This window comes from Jaculus jaculus, chromosome Y (assembly GCF_020740685.1).
Source record: "Jaculus jaculus isolate mJacJac1 chromosome Y, mJacJac1.mat.Y.cur, whole genome shotgun sequence".
Classification (NCBI taxonomy): Eukaryota; Metazoa; Chordata; class Mammalia; order Rodentia; family Dipodidae; genus Jaculus; species Jaculus jaculus.
In genome coordinates, this window is record NC_059126.1 from 3,510,061 (window position 1) to 3,519,620 (window position 9,560).

The 9,560-nt window shown below is 35.7% G+C and overlaps 1 non-coding gene across 1 annotated transcript; it reads left to right on the forward strand.

The window, feature by feature from the left end:
- The first annotated feature begins 8,575 nt into the window (after positions 1–8,575).
- Positions 8,576–8,685, forward strand: LOC123457103. The gene has a single exon (XR_006634882.1). It is a non-coding gene; the product is annotated as a U6 spliceosomal RNA (small nuclear RNA).
- The last annotated feature ends 875 nt before the right edge of the window (positions 8,686–9,560 follow it).

Genomic DNA, 9,560 nt, shown 5'->3' on the forward strand with positions numbered 1-9,560 from the left:
AATTCCAGAACACCTGTGACTAGAGTGAGCCCTACAAAAAACTGTTACAGTTTATATCTTGGAAATCAATAAAATTATCCTGTAAATGTGTTCCCTTCCATGTTGTATTTTGGCTAAGTTTTCTATAACTTTCCATGCCATACTTTGTCCTTTTCACTTAAAAAATGTTATGGTGGAATGGATAACCACTCTTATATATAGGTTTTACTTTTATTGAATTTATTTTTTTTCATTTCATAAACATTTTTAGTATTTAAAAAGGATGTCCATAGCTAATAAAATAAATAAAAATTGTATGCATATCTTAAAAAATGAGTAGCTAAGATTAAACAAAATTTTGCCAAAAATTTACTTATATCACCATAAGCTACAAATAATCCTATACATCCCTTGGACTTAACCATATTTTCAAGGGATATGACTGTAATTTACATGGATTTGAAACTATATTACCACCCACAAGATTTGATGTTTATATTTTGATAAAAATAATGTGCCATGGTTCCAATAGAAATAGATGAGAAAAGTTAGAGGAATGGGTGATACATATAACTGGACTTGTTTTTAAGTTCTCAGGGAATTGCGGCACAGTGTCCATAGCCTCACCAGTTAATCAGCATAGTAGAGCTTCATCTGTTAAGGATTTATGTACATGAGGTTGAATTTTATGATGGTTGGAAGGAAATTTCATCACTTTTAATTTGAGGTCAGCAAGATTTTTCTTGTGTGGATGAAAAACATGTGGCATTGTGGCTGGAACAAAATTGTAAAATTTCCACTGAAACACAAAAATCTCTATGAAAAATTGAGTTGCTGTCCAGTCTTGAAAGAACCATGAGGTCTTAGCTCATGCTACATTTCATTCCCTGCCAGCGCCCAGTTAGAGTGTCATGAATAAATTGTAAATGACCCAGAGATGCACAGCTGCAGATGATGTTAATGATTTTTATTCACTTTTTGAAGTTGCTAAGAAAAATATGTTACCTTTCATGAACACAACTTCACAAAATCTGGAAGACACGATGGCTTTGCTTTGGATTTTTCTAAAATTTAGCAGATAAAATATCATACTCTCTTGTCTTAACTCAGTCTATGTAGACCATGCCTTTGATCTCAGTAACTCTTGCCTCACACTCTCAGTTCATGCGACACCAGGCATATGCCCTACCATACTATATGCACTTGCTTGGAAAAGTCATGAATTATTTATCAGCTAAAATTCTATAGTGTCATAATGTCAGGGTATAATTATGGGTTATTTTCTTAGACATAGCAATCAGGGACATATACCTGAAGTTATTCACAATTTTTGTTAGCAGAATTATTTATATGTTGAGTTCTAGCAAATCCAGGGTAAAAAGGAAATATTCCATCTCCAACAGCCTCCTCCAACACCCAAAATAATCACCTGCTTCATTGTGAAGGACTTTATGAGAAAAGAAATGTCCCCTCACCATTGTATTCCACACACTTATTTAATAATGGCCTTCCATAAAGTGAGTGAATCTGTTGGTACATGCATGAGACTAAGGACAGAGTCTTACTGCAAAAACATTAACTCTAGAAATAAGAAAATTTCAACAAATATTTTTACTAGTCATAGAAACTTGAAAGATATCAGGAATCTGACCTCTTCTCTTCCCCACTGAAAAAATTCTATGACTTGTGGAGATGGTTCTGTGGATAAGTTTGTTTGTCATTCAAGCATGAGGAGCTTAACTGAGTTTGTTAGAATATAAAAATCCAGGTGTTTTAGCATAGTTCTGAAGCCCCAGCAGTAGGGAAGCACAGAAAGCATGACCACCGACGTGCCTATGATTTCCCTGGGAGATTCAGTGAGATCCAGGTTCAGCAAGAAATAACTCACCCTGAGGAATAGGATAATGACATTGACAGCAGGCTCACCTTTGCACATGCCACACGCAAATCAGCATTTCTACAAGTATTAATGTGCATGATACTCACATACACATGCAGAAAAACCATTTACAATATCAAGACCACACTGGAAAGAACCATTGTGTGCAGAATTTCAATTATTTGAAAAATAAGTCAAAATTCAGACACTATTTCCCTCTCTTGTATTAGGATTTAATGTAAAAGCATCTAGTTGCCAAATATTCAAGTGAAATCTAATATATTAATGACGAGAAATCAATTTTTGGATAGTGTCTTTATTGGGTGATAACTTACGAGAACTGGAAGAACTAGAGATGAAGGATGATGTAACTCTTTTTACCTGTATTTTCAGGATGTAGTGGATGATGTAACTAGGAAATTAGAAAAACAAAATATTGTTAATAAGTTGAATGAGCGGTATGATTTTGTATGACTTTCATATTATTCAGTATGAGACATGTCACTATTTCATATTATAAATATTGTTCAACAAAAGTTGAATTTTTCAAAAGTCTTCTTCCTATTAAAATAAGGTAATACTTTGATAGATGGTATGCATCCAGGTATTTATCCATTTCCTCCAAGTTATCCAATTTTGTGGAATAGATGTTTTAGAAATATTTCCTGATGATTCTTCCAATTTCACTTATGTCTGTTGTGATCTCTCCCTTTAGATTCTGAATTTTGCTAATTTGAAGATTTTCCATCTTTTGCTTGATCAAATTGGACAGGGGTTTGTCAATCTTGTTTATTTTTGAAAAGAACTAGCTCTTTGTTTTGTCAATTGTCTTAATTGTTTACTTGGTTTCCAATTCATTAACTTCTGCTCTGATTTTAATTATTTCTTTCCTTCTGGAGCTCTTTGGTTTGGATTTTTCTTGTTTTTCCAGTTCCTTTAGGTGGATGGATAGGTTATTGATCTGGGATCTTTCTGTCTTTTTTAATGAAGGCATTGAGTGCTATGAATTTTGAGGACCGCCTTCATTGTGTCCCATAAGTTTTGGTATGATGTGTTCTTATTGTCATTCCATTACAGAAATTTTTCAATCTCATTTTTTATCTCATCCACTATTCATTGATTGTTTAAAAGTGTGTTGTTCAGAATCCAGGTACCATTGGGATTCTTGGTTGGTCTTTTGTTGTCGATTTCTAGCAATATAGCAATGTGAGCTAATATCATGCAGTGAATTATGTCAATCTTCCTAAATATGTGGAGGCTTCCCTTGTGACCCAGTATATGGTCTATTTTAGAGAATGTTCCATGGGCTGCTGAGAAGAATGTGTAGTCTGTGTATTTGCAATGGAAAGTTCTGTAGATGTCCATTAGGTCCAAGTGATCTATGATTTTGTTGAGCTCTTTTACTTCCCTTTTGATTTTTTGTTTGGGTAATCTTTCTATTACTGATAATGGTATATTGAAGTCCAAAGCTATGATGGTGTTGGTGGTTATTTCTGTTTTATTGTCAAGTAGGTTTTGTTTTATGAACTGTGGTGCCCCTGTGTTTGGTGCATACAGATTTATGATTGTAATATCCTCTTGATGGGTTGTTCCCTTGATAAGTAGCAAGTGGCCTTTGTCTTTTTTTATTATTATTTTTTGTTTGATGTCTATTTTATCTGATATAAATATAGCTACACCTGCTTGTTTCTTATTCCCATTTACTTGGAATATTGTTTTCCACCCTTTCACCCTGAGGAGGTGCCTGTCTTAATGGTGAGGTGTGTTTCTTGAAGGCAACAGATTGAGGGGTCTAATTTTTTGATCCATCCTGTTAGCTTGTGTCTCTTGATGGGTGAATTAAGGCCATTAATATTTAGGGTAATGACTGTGAGATTTGATTAGATCCCCACCATATTGTGATGGTAAATGTGGGTTGGTGTTTTCATGGACTTTGAAGGTTTTTGTGCCTACTTTGAGTTTGGTTATTGTGATCTGCTTCTTGTAGGCAAAACAAGCAAGGGTGCTGTTTTCCTGATGAACCGGATACCAACAGAAGGGGGAAGGAGATCAACACAGAGAAAAACCAACTCCTACCAAATCAGAGAGCCACAACTTATAATATCCGGGAAATGGAACCAGCCTAGATGTCCCTCCACTGATGAATGGATAAGGAAGATGTGGCACATTTATACAATGGAGTTCTACTCAGTGGTAGAGAAAAATGAAGTTATGAAATTTGCAGAAAAATTGGTGGATCTGGAAAGGATTATACGCAGTGAGGTAACCCAGGCCCAGAAAGCCAAGCACCACATGTTCTCCTTCATATGTGGATACTAGCTACAGATGATTGGGCTTCTGTATGAAAAGGAAAATACTTAGTAGCAGAGGCCAGTAAGTTAAGAAGGAGATATAAAGGGAAGAGAAAGGAAGGGAGGAGGGTACTAAATAGGTTGGTATTGAAAATATGTAAGTACAATGATTGAGATGGGGAGGCAATATGATGGAGAATGGAATTTCAAAGGGGAAAGTGTTGGGGGGGGAGGGAGAGTATTACCATGAGATATTTTTTATAATCGTGGAAAATGTTAATAAAAATTGTGAAAAGAAAAACAAACAAATAAATAAAATAAATAAAAAATAAGAGAGCCAGAGCCCCAGAGGCCTCCAACACCTCATCACTGAAGCAGACCAAAAGTGAATCTAACATGGCTCAGGGAACTTTTGCAGAAGAGGGTGCAGAAAGAGTGTCAGCACCACATATTGCATCATGATATGCAAAGACATTTATCTTACCCATAACTTTGGGCTAACTCCACAAGGCATGACCCATATACCTCAACAAGGAGGGGCCAAGGGGAGGGGGTAGGTCATGGATGAGCCTAATTTTGGTACCAAACTGACTGTATTTACTGCATACAAAAGTATTTAATAAAAATATGAATAAAATAAATAAAATAAGGTAATATAAACAAAACCTAGGGAGGAAACAATCTTACACTTTATGTTTTTTTTTCTCACAAATTGGGATATAAGGAAATGTGAAGTAGAGATAGATAATTAGGTGGTAGATAGACAGATAGATAGATAGATAAATAGATAGATAATAGATAGGACACAGCAATATAATTCTACATATAGAATCAATGTTGTTAAAATGCTACCTTCGTTTTACTGGCCTGTACATTACTGACTTTAATACTATGACCTGAATGTATACATTCAAAACACAGAAAAAATTTGCCGTCCAAAAGTTTCACCTTTTAATCTATTTATTTATTTATTTATACTTATTTATTTGAAATTGGCAGAGAAAGAGGCAGATAGAGAGAGAGAGAGAGAGAGAGAATGGGCGCGTCAGGGCCTCTGGCCACTAAGCCATCTCTCCAGCCCTATTTATTTATTTATTATACCATTTTATTATGTCATTTATTTATTTATTTGTTTTTGTTTATTCTAGGTAATTTTTCACTCTAGTCCCGGCTGACCTAGAATTGACTATGTAGTCTCAGGGTGTCCTCAAACTCATGATGATCCTCCTACCTCTGCCCCCTGAGTGCTGGGATTAAAAGCATTCCCCACGATGCCAGGCTAGTTTCACCTATGTCTAAACTTTGATGGAATGTTCTAAGATGTTATATCTATCTGTTCTATGATTCCATTTTATCTAGATGCTTCTCATTGGTGAGAATGAAATATTAATGTCACTTTTAAAAAGTAATTTTCTTTCTGTTTACTAAAGATATCCACAGGGTAGGCAGAGAAATTATGTGTGGCAGACATGAACTAAAGTGTGAGTTTACAGATGTCAAAATTTCAGTCTCATCCTTGACATGATGGGGGTGGCTGTCATTCCCAAATACACCTGCACCTGGAATCCAATGTGTGAAGGAACATTTGATGTCTCCATTAAGAGCTAGGACTTCAGGCCATCATGAGATACAGACAGACCGCTCAGCAAGATGTGCTTCATTTCACCCACAATTTGCCCAACCCCTCAAAAAAAGTGAACCATGCTGACACAGACTCAAATGTTCAGAAATCTGTGAATAATTTACTATGAACTTCATAAGTGAATGCAAGGCATAGGGTAGTCAATTCTTTTTCATGTGTTCAGTAGTATGTTGCAAATTAACTGATGCATAATATTTCTTGTAATTTGTGTGTCGACAAGATGGACTGTGCCACTGATACAGACTCAAAACACTGAATTTAAAATATCTACTTCGAAGCAAATCTAGTGAGTATCAGATCCTTAAGGGTGACTATGGGAAACCAACTCTACAGTGCCTTCAGCCTCACGGCCACATTGTTTACTGCCTGTTGCTCTGAGCCAATGTTGGACCAAAGCATCTTTCCACATGAGAGTTTTATTATTTTTAACTCTTCCAGGTGATCCACTTCAATTTTTATGGACTAAACCAAGACAGGTTATTGTTTATAATGCCACTAACAGTTGGATGTTTCTGAGCCATATCATAACTCTCCAAGAGTCTGGTTAAATTACCTCAGTGGGGATTACAGAATTAAATATAATGATTCAGATCTGCTGGTTTTGACATTCTTTTTTAAAAAATTTAATTTATTTATTTATTTGAGAGTGACATACAAAAGGGAGAGAGAGAGAGAGAGAGAGGGAGAAAGACAGAGAGAAAAAGAGAGAGAGAGAGAGAGGGAGAGAGAGAATGGGCACGCCAGGGTCTCCAGCCACTGCAAACAAACACCAGATGCGTGTGCCCCATTGTGCATCTGGCTAATGTGGGTCCTGGGCAATCAAGCCTCGAACCACAGTCCTTAGGCTTTACAGGAAAGTGCTTGACCATTAAGCCATTTCTCCAGCCCCCCCCCAACTTGACATTCTTAAAACATTGTGTATAAAGGATTGAGCAACTTCAAACATACAAAATATCAAAAGGTATTTAGCTCTCATTTTCATATGTATGGATTTCTCTTGTCAGCAACAAATTCTGCTAATTATTACAAATTGTACTTGCAAAATGCTCTGAAAAAATGTATTATATTTTGCCTATGCATTTTGAGAAAACCCTTATCTCACAAGGTTCTCATTGTGGCATTATTCAATTATTGCATGGCCAAAAGGCACAGACATTTACTTTCAGATCCAGTAATCATATTAGAGCCCTTTGACATCAAGTATGACCTTGAAAATTTTAGTTTACAGTGAACATTTAAGTAATACATAATTTAAATAGTGATATTGTTGTGTTCCTACTCTACCATTGTGAAAAAAAGAAACACGAATAACATAAAACCTAAGACTGTTTTCTTTCACAGTTTCAAAAGCATAATGCAAGTCCTCATAATGCCAACTCATACAGTGACCCCAAGATTTATTATTTATATCACATTCTAAGGTTGCCCTATGGGATGGGATGTGATCAACACATGACAGTTTATGTTCTCCATGCTTTCAAGTTGTTGCATGTGTTTGATTAGAATTTGTGGGAAATCCATGGACTGATGAAATGACTGCAATTTTAATGAAAATTGGCAATGTATCCATAGGTACTTTGATGATTAATATAAAATTTTAGTATTTATAGTAAACATTGCTCTACAACATTCTAACTGCTAACTTCTCAATTTTTCATTCTCAAATGTATGAATGAATCAATTAATAATTAAATTTTTTGGAGAAGGAATTTGAAATAGGGTCTTACTCTTACCAAGGGTGATGTGGAATTCACTATTTAGTTTCAGGATGGCCTTTAACTCATTATGATCCTCCTATCCTATCTCTGCTCCTGAGTGTTGGGATTAAGGCATGCACTACCAATGCCCTCCTAATAAATAAATATTTTAAAATGGGGCCAAAGAGATGGATCCGAGGTTAAGGATTTTGCCTGCAATCCCCATCAGCCAAAGTTTAATCACTCAGTGCCCACTTAAAGCCAGATTCAGAGTGTATGGGGAACATCTGAAGCTCATTTGCAATGATTGGAAGCTCTGGCTTGACCATTCTCAATCTCCCCCACTCTCTCTTCTATAAAGTGTACAAATAAAAATATTTTAAGTATCCATTATCCAGCCATACTTTTCAAGTTTAGGTCAATAGTTAATGCAGTTCCAATATAGGTTTTTTTAAGGCAAAGAAACAAAGTGGCTAAATATTTTCCTTTTCTGTATATATCTCCTATGATTTTATCAAAGCTTAATCTGTATTTAAATTTTTTAAATATTGATATGGGAAGCATATGTTCTACCCAGACAATTATTAAATGACAAATGAGTTAATATATTCCAGAAAGGTCATCCCAACTTTTATTTATATCACTGCTGTCCTTAGGCACTCAGCAGTTAAGAACTTCAAAAAAAAATTGTTTGCTAAAGAGAGAGAAAGAGAATATGGGCACTCCAGTACCTCTGGTCACTCCAAACAAATGCCAGATGTATGCCCCAGTTTCTACACTTGTCTGATGAGGGTACTGAGGAATAGATCCTGAGTACTTAGGTCTCAAATGCAAGGATCTTAACCTCTAAGGCATCTCTTGAGGCCAGAAGTTAGAGTTTAAATGACCTTAGTTTTAATGTGATGCAACCAAATTCATGCTCATGTACCTGCACCTAACAGCTTGGACTTAACACTACCTCAATACATACATGAGTACAATTATTCAGCTTTATATCTTTTGTAAGTAGGGCATTTGGGATGTGTTGAATTAGAGACACAGTTTTTATTTAATATTAAGTTGTTGAAAATAGTATTAGAAAAATAAGATTCTCTTCACTCCAGTAGAACATTTACTAAAATTGGAATGATACAGATTAGATTAACATGGCCCCTGTTCAAGAATGGCAAGCAGATTCCTGCTGTATTCCATATTTTATTTTATTTGCTTTTATTCATTTGAGAAAGAGGGGGGAGAGAGAGAAGGAGAGCAGGGAGAGAGAGAGAAAGAGGGAGAATTAGCATTCCAGGGCCTGCAGCCACTGCAAACAAACCCCAGATACATGTGCCAGCTTGTGCATTTGGCTTATGTGGGTCCTAGGAAATTAAATCACGGTCTGTTGGCTTTGAAGGCAAATGTCTTAGCCACTAAGCTGTCTCTCCTATCCATGTGTTCCACAGTTTAAATAAAGAAAAAATAGACAATCAAATAAGTAAAAGATATGGTACTGTCATCTAATCTTGAAACCGTATTTCTTCTCAGTCCCAAAGGTGAATTACTCCTCAGTGTATTTTGTCTCAACCAATTTTTTGATGTTAAAATTCGACTATTTTTATAATGAATATGAGCATCAACATGTGTTTGTTGTATTACATAAGTATTCAATTTAATTCTCTGTTGGAGAAAATACCATATCGTTAGTACTTTGGGGATGCGTGTGTAGGCATTGTTATCATGATCTAACATGGTATAGGAATGTGTTCACATGTGTCTTAAAACCTTACCATAACTTGTGCCAGGCACAGTGGCACATGCCTTTAATCCTAGCATTCTACAGGCAGAGGTAGGAAGATTGATGTGAGTTCAAGGCGCCCTGAGACTACATCCCGAATTCAAGGTATACCTGGGAACAAATAAGACCATAACTTGAAAAACAAACAAAACAAAAAAATAATAAAAACACAAAACCTTACCATAACTTTATAAGACATATGTAATTCTCTGTTTTGTTGGTTTGTTTTTCTGTATTTTTGTATCAGTACCTATGTAACTCTGAATTATGTGAATCATGCTCTCCAGCCCACTTTTGAAAC